At 39.3% G+C, this 22,974-nt stretch overlaps 1 protein-coding gene across 1 annotated transcript in view; it reads left to right on the top strand.

The window, feature by feature from the left end:
• TMEM167A (transmembrane protein 167A) overlaps positions 1–22,974 on the top strand; it is a 51,048-nt gene that overhangs the window by 2,920 nt on the left and 25,154 nt on the right. The gene's annotated exons all lie outside the window — the stretch shown is intronic.

Genomic DNA, 22,974 nt, shown 5'->3' with positions numbered 1-22,974 from the left:
CATGTAAAACATGCTCATTGTTTTCAAGGACTTTACAGTCCATTGGGGAAGAGTATTAAATAAGTAAATTTTACGTGTCATCTGCTAGGACATAGGCAACGTGTGTGTTAGAAAGAACATAAGCTTTAGACTAAACCAAACAGGGTCAGAATCATTCCGAGCTACCATCCTTTACTTGATTAACCTGAGGAAGTTTATCTTTGTTTCTTCCTATGTTGGTGTGTTAAGTGACTTACGGATATTCTCATTTAATGTTCATAAACCCTGCAAAGTAGAACCAATTTATTGCCCTTATTTATAATTAAATTGAGTACCAGGGAAAGAGTATAATATAGTTTATTAAATAGTTTATTTCCTCCTGTAGCTGAAAATTGTTTCAGTTCAGTCACTCAGTTGCCAACTCTTTGGGGCCCCATGAATTGCAGCACGCCAGAATTCCCTGTCCATCACCAACTCCCGCAGTTCACCCAGACACATGTACAGCGAGACGGTGATGCCATCCAGCCATCTCATCCTGGGTCATCCCCTTCTCCTCCTGCCCCCAATACCTCCCAGCATGAGAGTCTTTTCCACTGAGTCAACTCTTCGCATGAGGTGGCCAAAATACTGGAGTTTCAGCTTTAGCATCATTCCGTCCAAAGAACACCCAGGACTGATCTCCTTTAGACTGGACTGGTTGGGTCTCCTCGCAGTCCAAGGGACTCTCAAGAGTCTTCTCCAACACCACAGTTCAAAAGCATCAATTCTTCAGCGCTCAGCGTTCTTTATAGTCCAACTCTCACATCAATACATGACCACTGGAAAAACCATAGCCTTGGCTAGACGGACCTTAGTCGGCGCAGTAATGTCTCTGCTTTTGAATATGCTATCTAGGTTGGTCATAACTTTCCTTCTGTTGTCACTGGGAACTGCTGGAGGGCATCATCAAGGAAATAACACTCTGACCTGTGTATTAAGGAGTGACTGAGGATTAGAGAAGGAGTCGTTAGCTCAGTTCAGTCGCTCAGTCATGTCCCACTCTTTGCGACCGCATGAATCACAACACGCCAGGCCTCCCTGTCCATCACCATCTCCCAGAGTTCACCCAGACTCGCGTCCGTCGAGTCAGTGATGCCACCCAGCCATCTCATCCTCTGTCGTCCCCTTCTCCTACTGCTCCCAAACCCCCTCGGGAACAGAGCCTTTTCCAGTAAGTCAACTCTTCTCATGAGGTGGCCAAAGTACTGGAGTTTCAGCTTTAGCATCATTCCTTCCAAAGAAATCCCAGGGCTGATCTCCTTCAGAATGGACTGGTTGGATCTCCTTGCAGTCCAAGGGACTCTCAAGAGTCTTTTCCAACACCACAGTTCAAAAGCATCAATTCTTCAGCACTCAGCCTTCTTCACAGTCCAACTCTCACATCCATACAATGACCACTGGGAAAACCAGAGCCTTGACTAGACGGACCTTAGTCGGCAAAGTAATGTCTCTGCTTTTGAATATACTATCTAGGTTGGTCATAACTTTTCTTCAAGGAGTAAGCGTCTTATAATTTCATAGCTGCAGTCACCATCTGCAGTGATTTTGGAGCCCCCCAAAATAAAGTCTGACACTGTTTCCACTGTTTCCCCATCTATTTCCCATGAAGTGATGGGACCGGACGCCATGATCTTTGTTTTCTGAATGTTGAGCTTTAAGCCAACTTTTTCACTCTCCTCTTTCACTTTCATCAAGAGGCTTCTTACTTCCTCTTCACTTTCTGCCATAAGGGTGGTGTCATCTGCGTATCTGAGGTTATTGATATTTCTCCTGGCAATCTTGATTCCAGCTTGTGTTTCTTTCAGTCCAGCATTTCTCATGATGTACTCTGCATAGAAGTTAAATAAACAGGGTGACAATATACAGCCTTGACGTACTCCTTTTCCTGTTTGGAACCAGTCTGTTGTTCCACGTCCAGTTCTAACTGTTGCTTCCTGACCTGCATACAGATTTCTCAAGAAGCCAGTCAGGTGGTCTGGTATTCCCATCTCTTGAAGAATGTTCCGCAGTTTGTTGTGATCCACACAGTCAAAGGCTTTGGCATAGTCAATAAAGCAGAAATAGATGTTTTTCTGGAACTCTCTTGCTTTTTCCATGATCCAGCGGATGTTGGCACTTTGATCTCTGGTTCCTCTGCCTTTTCTGAAACCCGCTTGGACATCAGGAAGTTCACGGTTCACGTATTCCTGATGCCTTGGAGAATTTTGAGCATTACTGTACTAGCGTGTGAGATGAGTGCAATTGTGCAGTAGTTTGAGCATTCTTTGGCATTGCCTTTCTTTGGGATTGGAATGAAAACTGACCTTTTCCAGTCCTGTGGCCACTGCTGAGTTTTCCAAATTTGCTGGCATATTGAGAGCAACACTTTCACAGCATCATCTTTCAGGATTTGAAATAGCTCACCTGGAATTCCATCACCTCCACTAGCTTTGTTCGTAGTGATGCTTCCTAAGGCCCACTTGACTTCACATTCCAGGATGTCTGGCTCTAGATGAATGATCAGACCATCGTGATTATCCGGGTCATGAAGATCTTTTTTGTACAGTTCTTCTATGTATTCTTGCCACCTCTTCTTAATATCTTCTGCTTCTGTTAGGTCCATACCATTTCTGTCCTTTATCAAGCCCATCTTTGCAAGAAATGTTCCCTTGGTATCTCTAATTTTCTTGAAGAGGTCTCTAGTCTTTCCCATTCTGCTCTTTTCCTCTATTTTGTTGCATTGATCGCTGAAGAAGGCTTTCTTATCCCTTCTTGCTATTCTTTGGAACTCTGCATCCAGATGCTTATATCTTTCCTTTTCTCCTTTGTTTTTCGCTTTTCTTCTTTTCACAGCTATTTGTAAGGCCTCCCCAGACAGCCATTTTGCTTTTTTACATTTCTTTTCCATGGGGATGGTCTTGATCCCTGTCTCCTGTACAATGTCACGAACCTCATTCCATAGTTCATCGGGCACTCTATCTGTCAGATCTAGCCCCTTAAATCTATTTCTCACTTCCAATGTATAATCATAAGGGATTTGATTTAGGTCATACCTGAATGGTCCAGCGGTTTTCCCCACTTTCTTCAATTTGAGTCTGAATTTGGTAATAAGGAGTTCATGATCTGAGCCACAGTCAGCTCCTGGTCTTGTTTTTGTCAACTGTATAGAGCATCACTTCATGGCAAATAGATGGGGAAACAGTAGAAACAGTGTCAGACTTTATTTTTTGGGGCTCCAAAATCACTGCAGATGGTGACTGCACCCATGAAATTAAAAGACACTTACTCCTTGGAAGAAAAGTTATGACCAACCTAGATATTATATTCCAAAGCAGAGACATTACTTTGCCAACTAAGGTCCATCTAGTCAAGGCTATGGTTTTTCCTGTGGTCATGTAGGGATGTGAGAGTTGGACTGTGAAGAAGGATGAGTGCCGAAGAATTGATGCTTTTGAACTGTGGTGTTGGAGAAGACTCGAGTCCCTTGGACTGCAAGGAGATCAAACCAGTCCATTCTGAAGGAGATCAACCCTGGGATTTCTTTGGAAGGAATGATGCTAAAGCTGAAGCTCCAGTATTTTGGCCACCTCATGCGAAGAGTTGACTCATTGGAAAAGACTCTGATGCTGGGAGGGATTGGGGGCAGGAGGAGAAGGGGACGACAGAAGATGAGATGGCTGGATGGCATCACGGACTCGATGGACATGACTCTGAGTGAACTCCGGGAGATGGTGATGGACAGGGAGACCTGGCGTGCTGCGATTCATGGGGTCACAAAGAGTTGGACACGACTGAGCAACTGAACTGAACTGAATTGAATAGAGCTTCTCCATCTTTGGCTGCATAGAATATAATCAATCTGATTTCGGTGTTGACCATCTGGTGATGTCCATGTGTAGAGTCTTCTCTTGTGTTGTTGGAAGAGGGTGTTTGCTATGACCAGTGCATTTTCTTGGCAGAACTCTATTAGTCTTTGCTCTGCTTCATTCCGCATTCCAAGGCCAAGGTTGCCTGTTATTGCAGGTGTTTTTGACTTCCTACTTTTGCATTCCAGTCCCCTATAATGAAAAGGACATCTTTTTGGGGTGTTAGTTCTAAAAGGTCTTGTAGGTCTTCATAGAACCGTTCAACTTCAGCTTCTTCAGCATTACTGGTTAGGGCATAGACTTGGATTACCGTGATATTAAATGGTTTGCCTTGGAAACGAACAGAGATCATTCTGTCGTTTTTGAGATTGCATCCAAGTACTGCAGTTCAGACTCTTTTGTTGACCATGATGGCTACTTCATTTCTTCTGAGGGATTCCTGCCCACAGTAGTAGATATAATGGTCATCTGAGTTAAATTCACCCATTCCAGTCTGTTTTAGTTCGCTGATTCCTAGAATGTCAACGTTCACTCTTGCCATCTCTTGTTTGACCACTTCCAATTTGCCTTGATTCGTGGACCTGACAGTCCAGGTTCCTCTGCGATATTGCTCTTTACAGCATCGGACCATGCTTCTATCACCAGTCACATCCACAACTGGGTATTATTTTTGCTTCGGCTCCATCCCTTCCTTCTTTCTAGAGTTATTTCTCCACTGATCTCCAGTAGCATATTGGGCACCTACTGACCTGGGGAGTTCCTTTTTCAGTATCCTATCATTTTGCCTTTTCATACTGTTCATGGGGTTCTCAAGGCAAGAACACTGAAGTGGTTTGCCATTCCCTTCTCCAGTGGACCACTGTGGACCAGTCATTAGCTAGAGCTGGGAAAACATTCTCTAGCCTTGAAGTAGATAAAGGATGAGGTAGTTAAGGACACAAAGAGCATGAAGTTGAATAGTTGCCTGGGGAGTGCAAGAAGTTGAAGGTAATCAATGAAGAGATGAGACTAGAAAGCTTGAGACTAGATCTTGAAGTCTTTTCAAGGCCTTTATATTTTGATAATGTTTGTGTACCTAATAAACAGTTTGAGCAAGGGAAAGAATGGAGTGCACTTTAGAAAACCAGCTGGTAACAATGGAGAGGATATATTTACATGTTAGTGTTTAGTCAGTAAGTGGTGTCTAACTCTTTGTGACCCCATGGACTCCAGCACACCAGGTTTCTCTGTCCTTCACTATCTCCCAGAGTTTGCTCAAACTCATGTCCATTGGGTCACTGATGCCATCCAATCATCTCATCCTTTGTCGCCCCCTTCTCTTGCTGTCAAGCTTTCCCAGCATCTGGGTCTTTTCCAGTGAGCTGGCTCTTCTCATCAGGTGGCCAGAGTATTGGAGCTTCAGCTTCAGCATCAGTCCTTCCAATGAATATTCAGGGTTCATTTCCTTTAGTACTGACTGGTTTGATCTCCTTGCTGTTTAAGGGACTCTCAAGAGTCTTCTCCAACACCACAATTCAAAAGCATCAATTCTTCAGCCCTCTGTCTTCCTTAGGATCCAACTCTCACATCTGTAGATGACTACTGGAAAAACCGTAGCGTTGACTGTACAAACCTTTATTGGCTAAGTGATGTCTCTGCCTTTTAATATACTGTCTAGTTTTGTCATAGCTTTTCTTCCAAGGAGCAGGCATCTTTTAGTTTTGTCATCCACTGTGATTTTGGAGTCCAAGAAAATAAAATCTGTTTCCATTGTTTTCCCATCTATTTGCCATGAAGTGATAGGACCGGATACCATGATCTTAGTCTTCGGAATATTGAGTTTTAAGCCAGCTTTTCACTCTCTTCTTTCACCTTTATCAAGAGACTCTATAGTTCCTCTTCCCTTTCTGCCATTAGGTTAGTATTATCTCCATATCTGAGGTTGTTGATTTTTCTCCTGGCAGTCGTGATTCCAGCTTGTTATTCACCAGCCCAGCATTTCACATTGTACTCTGCATACAAGTTAAATAGGCAGGATGACAATATACATACTTGTCATACTCCTTTCCCAATTTTGAACAAGCCCTTTGTTCCATTTCTAGTTCTAACTGTTGCTTCTTGATGTGCATACAGATTTCTCAGGAGGCAGGTAAGGTGGTCTGGTATTCCCATTTTTTAAAGATTTTTCCAATTTGTCGTGATCCACACAAAGGCTTTAGCATAGGCAATGAAACAGAATTAGATTTTTTTTTTTTTAATTCCCTTGCTTTCTCTTTGAGCCAATGGATGTTGGCAGTTTAATCTCTAGTTACTCTGCCTTTTCTAAATCCAGCTTGTACATCTGGAAATTCTTGGTTCATGTACCGCTGAAGCCTGTCTTAAAGGATTTTGAACATTACCTTGCTAGCATGTGAAGTGAATGCAATTACCTGGTAGTTTGAACATTCTTTGCCATTGTCTTTCTTTGAGATTGGAATGAAAACTTTTTTCCTGTCCTCTGGCCACCTCTGAGTTTTCCAAATTTGCTGACATATCAAGTGCAGCATTTAACAGCATCATCTTTCAGGATTTTGAAATAGCTCACCTGGAATTCCATCACCTCCACTAGCTTTGTTCACATTAATGTTTCCTAAGGCCCACTTGACTTCACACTCCAGGATGTCTGGCTCTAGGTGAGTGACCACACCATCATGGTTATCTGAGTCATTAAGATCTTTTTTGTATAGTTTTTCTGTGTGTTCTTGCCTCCTCTTCGTAATCTCTTCTGCTTCTGGTAGGTCCTTGTCATTTCTGTCGTTTATTATGCCCATCTTTGCATGAAATGTTTCCTTAATATCTCCTGTTTTCTTGAAGAGATCTCTAGTCTTTCCCATTCTATTGTTTTCTTCTATTTCTTTCCACTGTTCACTTAAGACGGCTTTCTTCTCTCTCCTTGCTATTCTCTGAAACTCTGTGTTCATTTGTGTATATCTTTCCCTATATTTTTCTGAGCTATTTTTAAGGCCTTCTCAGACAACCGCTTTTCCTTTTAAATTTCTTTTTCTTGGGGATGGTTTTGGCCACCATCTCCTGTGCAGTGTTACAAACTTCCATCCATGGTGCTTTGGCACTCTGTCTACCAGATCTAACCCCTTGAATCTATTCATCACCTCCATTGTATAATCATAAGGGATTTTATTTAAGTCATACCTGAATGGTCTGATGGTTTTCCCTACTTTTTAAAATTTAATCCTGAATTTTGCAGTAAGGAGCTCATGATCTGAGCCACAGTCATCTCCAGGTCTTAATTTTACTATCTGTAAAGAAGGTTAAAATCTGAGAAACTAGAAACAAATACAGTGATCATACATGATTGAACGACTGCCCTCTTGACAAGTATAAGTAGGTTGAAAGACTAAAAATAAGAAAATCATTATAAGGTGCTTAGTAAGGAAGTCCAGTTTAGATGATTGGAAGAAAACATTGTTTAAGCACCAACTCTGCCATGTGCTTTACGTATGATGTTTTTTTTTAATCTTAATTATTAGCCACAGTGTACATGTGAAGTAAAGTGCAGAATTGTTAAGTGTCTTCCCCAAGACCACACTGCTTATAAGTAGTGAAGCTCAGATTTAAACTTAACAGCTCCACTTGTCATCAAATCTTGGGCCCTTTTTATTATCCAACAATGCCATTAATCCCACAGGGAATTCAAGAGGAAAAGCAACATTTGTATGCCTCAGTGTGGGTTGTTTGTCAAAATCTTAATTCTGAGGCTACTATTACTTGTGCACCTTCAATACAAATGACATCACAGTAGAAAGGTTATCTTCTTAGTATTATAATAATAGTTTTGACTGCATAAATATATGAGGAATTTCCATGAGCTACACTTTGAAAACCTCTGCATTAGGCTAATAGGTAGGTATCTGAAGTGGATGCTGGTCTTCTGTGGCATAGTGGCTTGTAACTCTAACTGCAAGTAAAAATCCCAGGGAGTTTTGACAAATTCTGAGCCCGCAGTGAGGGAGTGAGTGAAAGTCGCTCAGTTGTGTGTTACTCTTTGTGACCCCATGGACTGTAGCCCACCAGGCTCTCCTCTGTTCATGGGATTCTCCAAGCAAGAATACTGGAGTGGGTTGCCATTCCCTTCTCCAGGGGATCTTCCCATACCAGGAGTTGAACCCAGCTCTCTTGTTTTATCTTCTTTTAATTTTGCTTCCTTTTGGTCTTCACCCTACTGAAGTCTTTGGGAGCTATGCATATGTGTTAACAGCATCTACCATACCTCTTCATTTTAGCTTAGGCTGGATTTGAAGAGCCAAAACAGGAAAACGCTTAAGGAGATCTGAGACTCTCACAGAAAAATAAATTAGAGCTGCTGTTTCTTTTAGCTTTGCTTTCCTGTTCTTAATTATTTTTTTTTAATGTAATCTCTCCTTTTATCAACCTTCATCATTTCATACTGTAAGAAAGTGAAATCACTAAAGCCAAATAACCTTATGAATCTGCTGAGTGTGAAGAGAAAAGGCCATGGTACAGATGAATGGATTAGGAGGGAGACACCTAACACTAGGTTTACAGTTGGCAAAAGCTCAGGCTTTGTTGTACAATAAGTATCATTATGTGTCACACACTGACTGGGTACTGATTGCTTGCAGTGACATAAGCATAAGCAATCCTTCAAAATCAAGTGTAAATATAACAGAAAAGCAATATGGAAAAATTCAGAAATGTCCAACTATTGCTATTTCTTGGGTGAAACTATTGATCAATAGTTGGGTTGCCCAACAAAATGTGAGAACAAGAGAATTTTAGAAAGCAGCAATTTTAAAGAAATGAAAGCTATGCAAATTGCATTGCAGTCCTTCATTATGTAGTTCATAAGTATAAAAAAAGACTTCTAGGCTGTTAATTATTTTATAATTCTGGAAAATATTTTTCCATGCAGTGAATCTATAACAATAGCTGTTACACGGTCTCTCTCCCTCGCTCTTTATGAGAGACCCTTATCACCAAGTCTTCCCTGGATAGTCTCTGTGCCACCATTTGCTTCCAGCTGCCTCACAAGCCACTCTTAACCCATCTCTGGAAACTATATATAAAATCATGTAATTTGTGCTAATATGAGCATTTACCCATCAAACCAATATATATTTAACCAAGATAATCCTTTAAACCATGATCATGATTAGAAAGTGACATTACATCAATATTACAACTATTTTTCCCATAAACTATGGAGTATTTTTTCCTTGGACAAATTCACCTCTTCCCAGAAATAGGCAAAGTTCAGTGCAAAAGAGTAACAGTAAAGTGTGCATTAAGCCATCAGAACAAATCACCTTGGTTTCAAGATAATAACTCCGCCTTAGTTTCAAATGCATCAATGTGCTAACCTAAAGGATTGTTACCTGTAAACAGTTTACGCAGCAAAAGTGCTGGGAGGAAGTCTTACAAGCAAAACCAGATGCCGGCTATTTAAAAGATCCATTAAAAATGACTTAGTGATTTTAAATGATAACTGATCAAAAATCACGTTAGCTCTTTAGAATGGGAATTTAAGTTTAGAGTAAATACAGTGTCTTCTGAATATAGTCAACAAGCAACAAAGCCAGAGCCCATAGTTAAAGGTTTCCAGACCCTGCAGAAGGAATCTACTGTACTGCATGGATATCTGCCCATGCCACCGAGTTTAGTCCAAATTTCTGGGCGTTGATTATTTTTTTAAAGCTCCAGGTAAAGTGAGTAGCCAGGGTTCATACCCTGCTTGCCTTCACTTATTTGCAAGTTTTTCCATTTTGTCAGTCTTATTTATTTGCATGATCAGAATATTTTTTTCATAACAGAATTTGCACTTTTCCTTCAGACTACTTTCTGTTATCATTTATCAAGGACATGAAGCATTAACATTAATTTTCTTAAGTCTACTATTTGTCATAGTTACACGCATGCTTCCTCTTTCTAATAGCTGTGACACTTTTGTTGCTTCATATTTAGATGTGAGATGTCTATAAAATAGCTCAAAATAAGCAGCACAAATAGAACAAATGCACTGTAGGTCCTATTGACAATGATATGAAAATAGGCGCAGATGACCACCAATGTTGCCAGTGGCGAACAGAGTTGAAGTGAAAATGTTAATATTCCTGTATGTTATTAGAAACATTTTCTATCATAGAATACTTAATCTTGAGGAAATGGGGTGTTGTATGTGTTTGCACATTCACATACTGTCTTACATTTATCCCTATATTTCCATGTTTTTCATTTTAAGAGATAATAGTGGTGCATATGAATTTACAATAGAAACTAGTTAGGAAATGCTGACCTGACCTAGATTTGTAAATGATAAAATGCTGACCTACTTTTCCAGTGCTGTATAATTTCTATCACAATTAGGTCAGAAATATCATTTCTGGGTTTCATTTCACTTCCAGAGAGGGATCAAGAACTTTAATTTTGCATGAAAACAATAGATATTGAAATTAGTAAAATAGTGTTTAGAGTTTTAAAAATTTAAGTTTGATTCTCAGTTAAACTGTAAGAATTAATATGTCAATAAAAATGTATTCCCCATGTAGGAGGCAGTCAACATTTGAAGCTCCCAGACAGTGTTATGCATAAAGAAGGCCCTTAATCAATAGACTAGCTAAATAATTTGTGTTGATAATCCTAAAAATAAATAAGCTCCATGGAACTCAAGAAATCCAGGGCTATTGAATATACTGGAGGCTTAGCCAAAGTCTTTTCTGCAAAATAAGTAGTTAGCAAGCAACCAGTCATTTAGCAGTCTTGGACAGAGCACTGTTTAGCATATTAATACATGTATTTTTTTTTTAGCGTTTTTCATTGTTTCTTTCTTTGTACTATTCTAACGCCTGAATCTTTCCCCCCTTTTTACTTCTGTTCCCAATGTTTTGGGGTATTTTTTAACTTAAAAGTATTTTTAATTATGTATCTAAAAACAAAACTCTTATGTTGAAGTCTTGCCCTTATATCCTCTGTCCATGGGATTCTCTAGGCAAGAATACTGGAGTGGGTTGCCATTTCCTTCTCCAGGGGATCTTCCCTACCCAGGGATCGAACCCAGGTCTCCCACGTTGGAGGCAGACGCTTTAACCTCTGAGACACCAGGGAAGCCCCATACCCGTACTTAGTATAACATTCAGGAATGACTCCGAAAATAACAAATTATATATTTATGGATACAATGATAGAAATTGAACATGAAATAAATACTCCTAACTTTTCAAATCAACTTGAGAATAGAGAGTTTTAAAGAGACATGTCAACATTAGAGGTAATTTCATTTTGGACGTTAACCTTTGCATTGACTAGTCTCTATCCTTTATTGATAAACAGTTCAATCTAATGTGACCAAATGAAAGTCTGGGTTATTTTTATTATTTCAGTGGCCTAATAAATTACCATCTACTTCAGAGTAATTATGCAGAGTGACTGATTCATCAAGTTGATTTCCTTCTAGTTTGATAAATTAATTTAGTGCAGTGATTTGAAGCACATCAGAAGCTCTGATTAGCTGTTAAGTAGTATGATGGGTCTGGAATATGAAGGGATAGTAAAAAGGGGCCTTTGAGGGAAAAAAAAAAAAGGTTGAGATATTCATTGCCAGTTTTAGAAGAACAAGCACAACTCTGATAATAATGGACAGGGTGGGGCTCCTATATTCCAGGACCCCAAAGGTTACCATTCAGATTGTATCTGAGGTTGTGCTCTAGAAGTTGCTTCAGGCAGCCCTGAGTCTAGGGAATGTTACTGGATACCTCTTTATAAAAAGGAGTTGTTTGCAATTCTCCCCAACCCCCTTTTAAAAAAAAAACAAAACTGAATATGTTATCTTATTTGACACAAGGGACTTTGCATGTGTGATTAAGAGTTTTGGAATGGGAAGATTATTTCTTGAATTACGGGGAGACAGGGCAGTTTAATCACAAGAATCCTTGTGAGAGGGAGGCAAGAGGGTCATGATCACAAAAGAAGTTGTCAAGGTCAGAGTGATGAGTGGCTCACTAAACCAAGGAATCAGGCAGCCTTTAGAAACTTGAAAAGGCAAGAAAACAGATTATTTCCTCAAGCCTCCGTAACTCCTTAGTTCCACTGTGTGTTATTTAATGTTTAATAGTGAGCTGAATTTATTAGACTGAATAGTGTGCCATTGTATAACTCCCTGGCATCGTCACAAGGTGTCTTTGATGAAAATTAGATACATATTAGATCTGAGGGTCTAGAACTTCCTGCCAGCCAATTTGCCTGCTGCCTCAGGCATCCAGAACTCATGAGGATATATCTCTTACAAATTAAGTGGACTCAGAAGGACACACACTGTGCAAGCACCTCAAGGATGACTGCTCAGTAGAACTTCTCTGAATTCTGGTTAGTGATACAAGATTTGGATGCTGAGAATAAATTACCTCAGACCTTTCTTTTACCCTATAGCCCTGGCCCTTAGCACAAACGTATGTTTCTTCATTCTGAATTTTGCAAAATATCATTGATCAGTTCAGTTCAGTCGCTCAGTCGTGTCCAGCTCTTTGCGACCCCATGAATCGTAGCATGCCAGGCCTCCCTGTCCATCACCATCTCCCAGAGTTCACTCAGACTCAGGTCCATCGAGCCCGTGATGCCATCCAGCCATCTCATCCTCTGTCAGCTCCTTCTCCTGCCCCCAATCCCTCCCAGCATCAGAGTCTTTCCCAATGAGTTAACTGTTCGCATGAGGTGGCCAAAGTACTGGAGTTTCAGCTTCGGCATCATTCCTTCCAAAGAAATCCCAGGGCTGATCTCCTTCAGAATGGACTGGTTGGCTCTCCTTGCAGTCCAAGGGACTCTCAAAAGTTTTCTCCAACACCACAGTTCAAACGCATCAATTCTTCGGCGCTCAGCCTTGTTCACAGTCCAACTCTCACATCCATATATGACCACAGGAAAAACCAAAACCTTGACTAGACGGACCTTAGTCGGCAAAATAATATCCCTGCTTTTGAATATGCTATCTAGGTTGGTTATAACTTTTCTTCCAAGGAGTAAGCGTCTTTAAATTTCATGGCTGCAGTCACCATCTGCAGTGATTTTGGAGCCCAAAAATATAAAGTCTGACACTGTTTCCACTGTTTCCCCATCTATTTCCCATGAAGTGATGGGACCGGATGCCATGATCTTCGTTTTCTGAATGTTGAGCTTTAAGCCAACTTTTTCACTCTCCTCTTTCACTTTCATCAAGAGGCTTCTTAGTTCCTCTTCACTTTCTTCCATAAGGGTGATGTCATCTGCATATCTGAGGTTATTGATATTTCTCCCCGCAATCTTGATAAGTAAATATAAATGCAAAGCTGTGTGTGGAGGTTTCTCTTAAACAGTTAAGAAAACATTCAGCAGACTAACCTACATTTTTTTAATAACATGCATTGTTAATTTGGAATCTAAGTGTGCTCTTGCATTTGTTAAAATGTTTATTTGCAGTTGTGTTCGAGTTCCTGTTCATTCAGTATTTTCTCAGTGACTGCTGTGTACTGTTTTATTTAATAAGCACAGGAGATTAATAAGAACCTCCATAAAATAGAGGAAACAGTTATAGAGCAGTCTGGCAGGTGACAGGTATGTGTGTAGCATGTAAATGTATAAAGATCCAGCCTCTGCTTGGTGTGGAGAGTGGGGTGGGGACAGGGAGGACTTCACAGAGGAGATGACTCTCGAGACCAGAAGGTTGAACAAAACTGGATAGCATGTACAAAAACATAGGGTACCTTGAAAAATGCATGATTTAAAGGATCTGAAAAAAAAAAAACACAGTAAGTGAATTATACTTCCCTTTTCACCTTTTTTTTATCATCTTTCCCTCTATTTTGTGATTAAATATGCTTGCTTTCTTCTTAGCATCCTCCCTTCCCTTCAATAACACTTTCCTGTTGAAAACCTCAATTACTTATCTACAGAACAGTAACATCTGTTTCCTTTAACTCTGAGACTAAAATTTTGTATCAGCTGACAACAGATGCTAAGCATTAAGAGGAGTGCTTAGGTAGGCTAGGCAGTGGTAGACTAACGTCTGTGATTTTGAAACACTCTTGACCAGAGTCTAAGTACATCTAAAGACTTTACCACCTAAGATTATTTGTTTAAATTTTAGGGTCTATAAATCCCAGGAACAAAGTTGTGTGTATCATATAGTACATATGACTAAATGGTTTTCATTTGTAAATGATTTCACACACTAAAATATGTTTACACACCCCACTTCTTTAATAATGGTATGTTTTTAAGTGCCTCTTTAAAATCTTTTATGATAAAAAATTTAAACATGTAAGGTAGAAAGAAGAGTATAGTGAAGCCACATATACTCAGCATTTCTTCATCAACTCCACACCTCCCCCTACACACACACTGGGTTATTTAGAAATCAATCCCAGACATATCATTTAAGTACATTTCTTTAACAAGACATTCAGGGAATAAAGTATAGATTGCAAAATCATGAATTTAGACACTCTATTAGGAAGATAATAAACAAATTTGCAAATTTCTTTTCCATCCACTCTACTAAGTAAATCCTTTGCTTGGTACAGTAAGTCTGCTCATTATTCCCTGAATATGCAAATTCCTGATTCTTTGGGGATGTTTCCCATGCTTGTGTCTCTTGTGGAGCCGGCTCTGTATTCTTTGCCATTTGATTGTGCCCTTTCAGGCTTGAGTCAGTTCCTTGAAGCCTCTCCTGAATTTTTTTTGTGAAAATGGCTTTTTTTTTTTTTTTTTTTTTTGGTCAGTATTGCTCAGTTGTTATTTACATATATTAGAAGTTGCTATTTCATTTTTTAAATGTATGTCCTATTCTCCTTCATTTATAACCACTGTATGCCTTACTTATCTAATGTATAAGATTAGGATATTAATAACATCCGCATCAAATGTGAGGATGAATAAGATCATCCAAAACAAGAATTTAGTGAATATCAGCGAATTCTTGTTGTTAGCTATTAACAGGAAAGGAACCATGCTATGTACTTTCTTTTTAATTTTTATTTTATATTGGGGTGTAGTTGGTTTACAGTGTTGTGTTAATTTCAGGTGTACAGCAAAGTGATTCAGTTATACATGTACATTTTCCATTCTTTTGCAGATACTTTTTTATGTAGGTTATTATAGGATAACCTACGTACTTTTTTATGTAGGTTATTATAGGATACTGGGTAGAGTTCCTTGTACTAAACAGTAGGTCCTTGTTGATTATTTTATGTTTATATTAATCCTAAGCTCCTAAATTATCCCTTGCCCCAATCTTTCCCCTTTGGTAGCCATGTTTGTTCTCAAAGTCTGTGAATCTTCCTCTGGTTTGTAAGTTCCTTTGTATCATTTTTTGAGATTCCACATACAAGTGATATCATACAGTGTTTGACTTTCTCTGGTTTCATTTACTATGACAGTCTGTAAGTCCATCCAAGTTGCTACAGATGGCATTATTTCATTCTTTTTATGGCTGAGTAATACTCCATTGTGCGTATGTACTCACCATCTTTATTCATTTCTTTGTCAGTGGACATTTAGGTTGTTTCCCTGTCTTGGCTATTATGAATAGTGTGGCGATGAACATTGGGATGTATAGGTTTTCTCCAGATATGTGCTCAGGAATGGGATTACTGCATTGTATGATGGTTCTATTTTAAGTTTTTTAAGGAAACTCCTCACTATTCTCCATAGTGCCTGTTCCAGTTTACACTCCCACCAATAGTGTAGGAAGGTTCCATTTTTTCCACGTCCTCTCCAGTATTTATTGTTTGTAGACTTTTTTATAATGGCCATTTTGACCGTGTGAGGAGACCTCACTAGCTTTGATTTACGTTTTTCAAATAATTAGTAATGTTGGGTATCCTTCGTGTGCTTTTTGGCCATCTATATGTCTTCATTGGAGGAATGTCTGTTTAGATCTTCTGCCCATTTTTTGATTGCATTGTTTGTTTTTTTCTAATATTGAACTGTGTGAGCTGTTTGTATATTTTGGAGATTAAGCTCTTGTTGGTCACTTTGTTTGCAAATATTTTCTCCCACTCTGTGCATTGTTTTTTTGGTTGTTGTTGTTGTTTTTCCTTTGCTATGCAAAAGCTTTTAGTTTAATTAGGTCCCATTTGTTTGTTTTTCATTACATTACTATAGGAGAGGGATCCAAAAAGACACTGGTGCAATTTATGTCAGAGTGTTCTGCTTGTGTTTTCCTCTAGGAGTTTGATTGTATCCAGTCTTAAATTTAGATCTTTAAACCATTTGAGTTTATTTTTGTTTATGGTACTCTAATATCATTCTTTTACTTGTAGCTCTCCATCTTTCCCAGCACCACTTATTGAAGAGACTGTCTTTTCTGCATTGTGTATTCTTGGTTCCTTTGTCATAGATTTAATTGACCGTAGGTGCACTGGTATATTTCTTGGCTTTCTACCCTCTTCCTTTGATCTATATTTCTGTTTTTGTGCCAGTAACAAGTTTTGACTTCTACAGATTTGTAGTATAATCTGAAGTCACAGAATGTGATTCGTCCACTTCTATTTCTCTTTCCATGATTGCTTTTGGCTATTCAGGATCCTGTGAGTTTCCGTGAAAGTGAAGTCGCTCATTCCTATCAGACTCTTGGACTGTAGTCTACCAGACTTTTCCCTCCATGGAATTTTCCAGGCAAGAGTACTGGAGTGGGTTGCCATTTCCTTCTCCAGGGGATCTTCCCGACCCAGGGATCGAACCCAGGTCTCCCACATTCCAGGCAGACGCTTTAACCTCTGAGCCACTGCAGGGGGGTGGGTGGTGGGGGTGGAGTTTCCATACAAATTATAAAATTTTGTGTTCTAGTTCTGTGAAAAATGCCATTCATAAGTTGATAGGGATTGTGTTGAATATGTAGATTGACTTGCGTAGGATAGTCAGGGTGCATATCTTTTGTATCCTTAAGTTGGTTTATTGCTAAGTATTTTATTCTTTTTGATGCAATGGTAAAGGGAACTGTTTGTTTATTTCCCTTTCTGATATTTCACTGTTGGTGTATCGAAATGAAAGAAATTGTTGTGTATTAATTCTTTGTCCTGCAACCTTATTGAATTCATTGATGATCTCTAGTACTTATAGCCTCTTTATGATTTTCTTTGTATAATACTATGCCATCTGCAAACAGTGACACATCACATATTTTCCAGTTTGGATTCCTTTTATTTCTTTTTTCTCTCTGATTGTCATGGATAGGACTTCCAAAACTATGTTTATAAAAGTGGTGAGACTGGACTTCTTGTCTTGTTCCTGATCTTGGAGGAAATGCTTTCAGCATTTCACCATTGAATATATTGTTACCTGTAGGTTTGACATATATGTCCTTTATTATGTTGAGGTATTTTCCCTCTATGTCCACTTTCTGGAGAGTTTTTATCAGAAATAGATGTATAATTTGTTGAAAGCTTTTTGTGCACCTAATACATGATCATATGGTTCTTATTCTTCAGCTTGTTAGTGTCACACTAATTTGGGAATATTTAAAATTCTTTGCATCCTTGAAATCCATCTGATCACAGTGTATGATCCTTTTAATGTGTTGTTGAATTTGGTTTACTAGTATTTTGTTGAGGATTTTTGAACCTCTGCATGAATGATAATGGCCTATAATTGTATGCATGTGTGTGTTTTGGTATCAGAGTGAGTGAAGTGAAGGTCGCTGTCCGACTCTTTGAGACCCCATGGACTATACAGTTCATGGAATTCTCCAGGCCAGAATACTGGAGTGGGTAGCCTTTCCCTTCTCCAGGGGATCTTCCCAACCCAGGCATCAAACCCAGGTCTCCCACATTGCAGGTGGATTCTTTAGCAGCTGAGCCACAAGGGAAACCCAAAAATACTGGAGTGGGTAGCCTTATCTCTTCTCCAGTGGATCTTCCCAGCCCAGGAGCTGAACTGGGGTCTCCTGCCTTGCAGATGGATTCTTTACCAACTAAGCTATCAGGGAAGCCCATCGGAGTGATGGTGACCTCATAGAATGAGTTTGGGAGGATACTTTCCTCTGCAATATTTCAGAATATTTTCAGAAGGATAGGTGTTAATGCTTCTGTAAATATTTGATAGAATTTGCCTATGAAGCCATCTGGTCCTGGACTTTTGTTTATTGGGAGTTTTTTAATCACAGTTTCAATTTCATTACTTGTGTTTGGTGTGTTCATATTTTCTATTACGTTTCTTCCTAGTTCAGTCTTGGAAAAGTGAAAGTGAGGTCGCTCAGTCGTGTCCGACTCTTTGCAACCCCATGGACTGTAGCCTATCAGGCTCCTCCATCCATGGGATTTTCCAGGCAAGAGTGCTGGAGTGGATTGCCATTTCCTTCTCCAGGGGATCTTCCCGACCCAGGAATCCCTGGTCTCCCGCATTGCAGGCAGACGCTTTACTGTCTGAGCCACCAGGGAAGCCTTAAAGTCTTGGAAGGTTGTATCTTTTTTAAGTTTTTGTCCTTTTCTTCCAGGCTGTCCATTTTATTGGTATATAGATGCTCATAGTAGTCTCTTATGATCCCTTGTATTCAGCCTTCTTTATGGTCCATCTCTCACATCTGTACGTGACTACTGGAAAAACAAAGTGATGTCTCTGCTTTTTAATAAGCCATCTAGGTTTGTCAGACCTAGGTAGAAGCAGTGACGGATTTCCTCTTCTTGGGCTCTAAAGTCACTGTGGATGGTGACTGCAGCCGTGAAATCAGAAGATGATTGCTTCTTGGCAGGAAAGTTACGACAAACCTAGACGGTGTGTTGAAAAGCGTCAGAGGATGAGATGGCTGGATGGCATCATCGATGCAGTAGACGTGAACTTGGACAAACTCTGGGAGATGGTGAAGGACACGGAGGCCTGGGGTGCTGCAGCCCATGAGGTCGCGAAGAGTTGGACACGACTGGGCAACTGAATAAAAACAACTAGGTTTGTCATAGCTTTTCTTCCAAGGAGCACGTGTCTTTTTAATTTTGTGGCTGCAGTCACCGTACACAGTGGTTTTGGAGCCCAAGAAAATGAAATCTGCCACTGTTCCCACTTTTTCCCCTTCTATTTGCCATTAAATGATGGGACTGTATGCCATGATCTTAGTTTTTTGGATGTTGAGTTTTAAGCCAGCTTTTTCCGTCTCTTTCACCTCCATCAAGAGGCTCTAGTTCTTCTTCACTTTCTACCATTAGTGTGACATCATTTGCAAATCTGATGTTGTGTTCTCACGGCAGTTTTGATTCCAGCTTGTGCTTCATCTGCCCTGAATTTCACATGATGTGAACATTTCACATTTCCCTGTCTTTCACTGTCTTCCAGAGTTTGCTTAAATTCTTGTCCATTGAGTCAGTGAGGCTATCTTACCATCTCATCCTCTGATGCCCTCTTCTCCTTTTGCCTTCAGTCTTTCCCAGCATCAGGGTCTTTTCCAATGAGTCAGCTCTTTGCATCAGGTAGCCAAAGTATTGGAGCTTCAGCATCAGTCCTTTCAATGAATATTCAGGGTTGATTTCCTTTCAGATCGACTGGTTTTATCTCCTTAAAGTCCACAGGACTCTCAAGAGTCTTCTCCAGCACCACAATTCAAAAGCATCAATTCATGTGAATGTATGGCAAAACCACCACAATATTGTAAAGTAATTAGCCTCCAATTAAAAGAAAAAGAAAAAACAAAAGCATAAGTTCTTTGGCATTCAGCTTTCTTTATGGCCCAACTCTCACATCCTTACATGACTACTGGAAAAATCATAGCTTTAACTATACAAGCCTTTGTTTGCAAAATGATGTCTCTGCTTTTTAATACAATATCTAGGTTTGTAATAGCTTTCCTTCCAAGGGGCAAGTGTCTTAATTTCTTGGCTGCAGTCACCATCAGCAGTGATTTTGGAACCCAAGAAGATAAAATCTGTTGCTGCTTCCACTTTTTCCCCTTCTATTTGCCGTTAAGTGATAGGACTGGATGCCATAACCATAGTTTTTTTGAATACTGAGTTTTAAGCTAGCTTTTTTACTCTCCTCAAGAGGCTTTTTAGTTCCTCTTCACTTTTTGCCATCAGAGGGATATCATCTGAATATCTGAGGTTGTTGATATTTCTCCTGGCAGTCTTGATTCCAGCTTATCATTCATCTAGCCTGGTATGTCACATGATGTACTCTGCATATAAGTTAAATGAACAGAGTGATATTGTGTAGCCTTTTCATACTCCTTTCTCAGTTTTGAACCAGTCAGTTGTTCCATGTAGGATTCTACCTGTTGCTTCTTGTGCTACATATAGGTGTTTCAGGAGACAGCTAAGGTGGTTTAGTATTCTCACCTCCTTAAGAATTTTCCAGTTTGTTGTGATCCACACAGTCAAAGACTTTAATGTAGTCAATGAAATAGAAGTAGATGATTTTCTGGAATTCCCTTACTTTTTTTATGATTCAACAAATTTTGGCAGTTTGATTTCTGGTTCCTCTGCCTTTTCTAAACCCAGCTTGTACATCTGGAAATTCTTGGTTCACATACTGCTGAAGCCTAGCTTGAAGAATTTTGAGCATTACCTTGCTAGCATGTGAAATGAGCGCAATTATATAAAAATTGAACATTCTTTGGCGTTATCTTTCTTTGGAATTGGAATGAAAACTGACCTTTTCTGGTCCTGTGGCCAGTGCTGACTTTCCAAATGTGCTGACACCTTGAATGCAGCACTTTAACAGCTCATCTTTTAGGATTTGAAATGGCTCAGCTGGAATTCCATCACCTCCGCTAGCTTTGTTTGTAGTTAGGTTTTCTGAGGCCCACTTGACTTTACTCTCTAGAATGTCTGGCTCTAGGTCAGTGACCATACCATTGTGGTTATCTGGGTTATTAAGACCTTCTTAATATAGTTCTTCTGTACATTCCTGCCACCTCTTAATCTCTTCTGCTTCTTTTTTTATCCTTACCATTTCTTTCCTTTATTGTGCCCATCCTTGCATGAAATGTCCCCTTGATATCTCTAATATTCTTGAAGAGGTCTCCAGTCTTTCCCATTCTATTGCTTGCCTCTATTTCTTTGCATTGTTCACTTAAGACTTTCTTATCTCTCCTTGCTGTTTTAGAACTCTGCATTCAGTTGGGTATATCTTTCCCTTTCTCCTTTGCCTTTTGCTTCTCTTCTTTTCTCAGCTGCTTGTAAGGCCTCCTCAGACAATCACTTTGTCATCTTGCGCTTCTCTTTATTGGGGATACTTTTAATCATCACCTTCTGTACAGTGTTAATGAACCTCCATCCATAGCTCTTCAGGCACTGTGTCTGCCATATCTAATGCCTTGGATGTATTTGTCAACTCCACTGTATAATCGTAAGGGATTTGATTTAGGTCATACCTGAATGGTCTGCAATTCATGGGGTCGTAAAGAGTCAGACACAACTGAGCGACTGAACTGAACTGAATGGTCTAGTGGTCTTCCCTACTTTCTTCAATTTGAGCTTGAATTTTGCAATAAGGAGCTGATAATCTGAGCCACGGTCAGCTTTGGGTCTTAATTTTGCTGACTATATAGAGCTTCTCCATCTTCAGCCACAAAGAATATAATCAATCTAATTTTGGTATTGACCATCTGGTGATGTCCATGTGTGGAATTGTCTCTTATGTTGTTGGAAGACAGTGTTTGCTATCAACAGTGTGTTTTCTTGGCAAAACTCTGTTAGCCTTTGCACTGCTTCATTTTGTACTCCAAGGCCAAACTTGCATCTTACTGCAGGTATCTCTTGACTTCCTACTTTTGCATTCCAGTCCTCTATCGTGAAAAGGACATCTTTCATTGGTGTTAGTTCTAGGAGGTCTTCTAGATCATCATAGAATCGTTCAAGTGGGGTGAATATGTGCCCATAGTTTCCTGTATGAAAATAACTATTAAAACAGTAATTACAAATCAATTTTACTTTATTCAGCCCATAATAGTAACACTTCGAAAGTTTGAGAAATTCAGGAAAGTTGAGAATTAGGTTAAAAACGTTTGAGAGAGAGCACTGCATTATCTCCTCTTCCTTGCATAAAGTCTTAACCTAGTACAGATATACTTATTGTGAGTCTTGTTTCCTTTTTTTCCCATCCCTTAGCATTGTACAGGAGGATTTTTTGTCCTTAAAATATTGGCAAATAGCATGTATAGTTTTCTTAATGTTTTGAATAGTTTGTAAATTAAATCATTAAAAATGTGTAAAAATTTTCAAAAATATTATGACAGCTTCTGAAAGATGTAATTCTTTTTTTAGGATTCTCCTGGTTATTCTTCCTATTCTTCTGTATGTACTTCAAAATCCGTTGTCAACTTCAAAAATAACTTGTTGCTGTTGGGTTCACTTTAAATTTACAGATTAGTGCTGCTATAAAAACCTGGTATCCCACCCATTCGACTTTTGTGTGCTTTAATGCTTTAAGGCTTTGTCAATTTTGGTCTTTAATGCCAATATTACAGATTTCTTAAGATTGTTCCTATATGTTGAATATTTTAGCTTTTTGTTCTAGTTGCTGTTATAAATGGAGTCCTTTTTCTACTGGTTGATATTATAATTATACAGTCTATCAATTTAAATATTGTGTTCCTATCCACCTTACTCAGTTTTAATTCCCTTATGATCTATAATCATTTTTCTCTACATTCTTTGGGCTTTTTAGGGTAGCACTTATTTTCAAGCAACTTTTTAATAGGAGAAGGCGATGGCACCCCACTCCAGGACTCCTGCCTGGAAAATCCCATGGACAGAGGAGCCTGGTAGGCTGCAGTCCATGGGGTCACACAGAGTCGGACACGACTGAAGTGACTTAGCAGCAGCAAATAGTATATCATGTCATCTGCAAACAGAGATAGTTTTACTTCTTCCCTTCCACTTTGGATGCTCTTTCTTTCTTTTCTTTGTCTGATTGCTGTAAGTAGGGTTTTCAGCACTGTTGAATAGAATTGGTAATGAATTAAAGACAATCTGTTTAACAAGTGGTGCTGGGAAAACTGGCCAACCTCTTGTAAAAGAATGAAACTAGAACACTTTCTAACGCCATACACAAAAATAAACTCAAAATGGATTAAAGATCTAAACGTAAGACCAGAACCTACAAAACTCCTAGAGAAAAACATAGGCAAAACACTCTCTGACATAAATCACAGCAGGATCCTCTA

This window comes from Ovis aries, chromosome 5 (assembly GCF_016772045.2).
Source record: "Ovis aries strain OAR_USU_Benz2616 breed Rambouillet chromosome 5, ARS-UI_Ramb_v3.0, whole genome shotgun sequence".
Lineage (NCBI taxonomy): Eukaryota > Metazoa > Chordata > Mammalia > Artiodactyla > Bovidae > Ovis > Ovis aries.
This window is presented reverse-complemented; position numbering and strand designations above follow the sequence as displayed.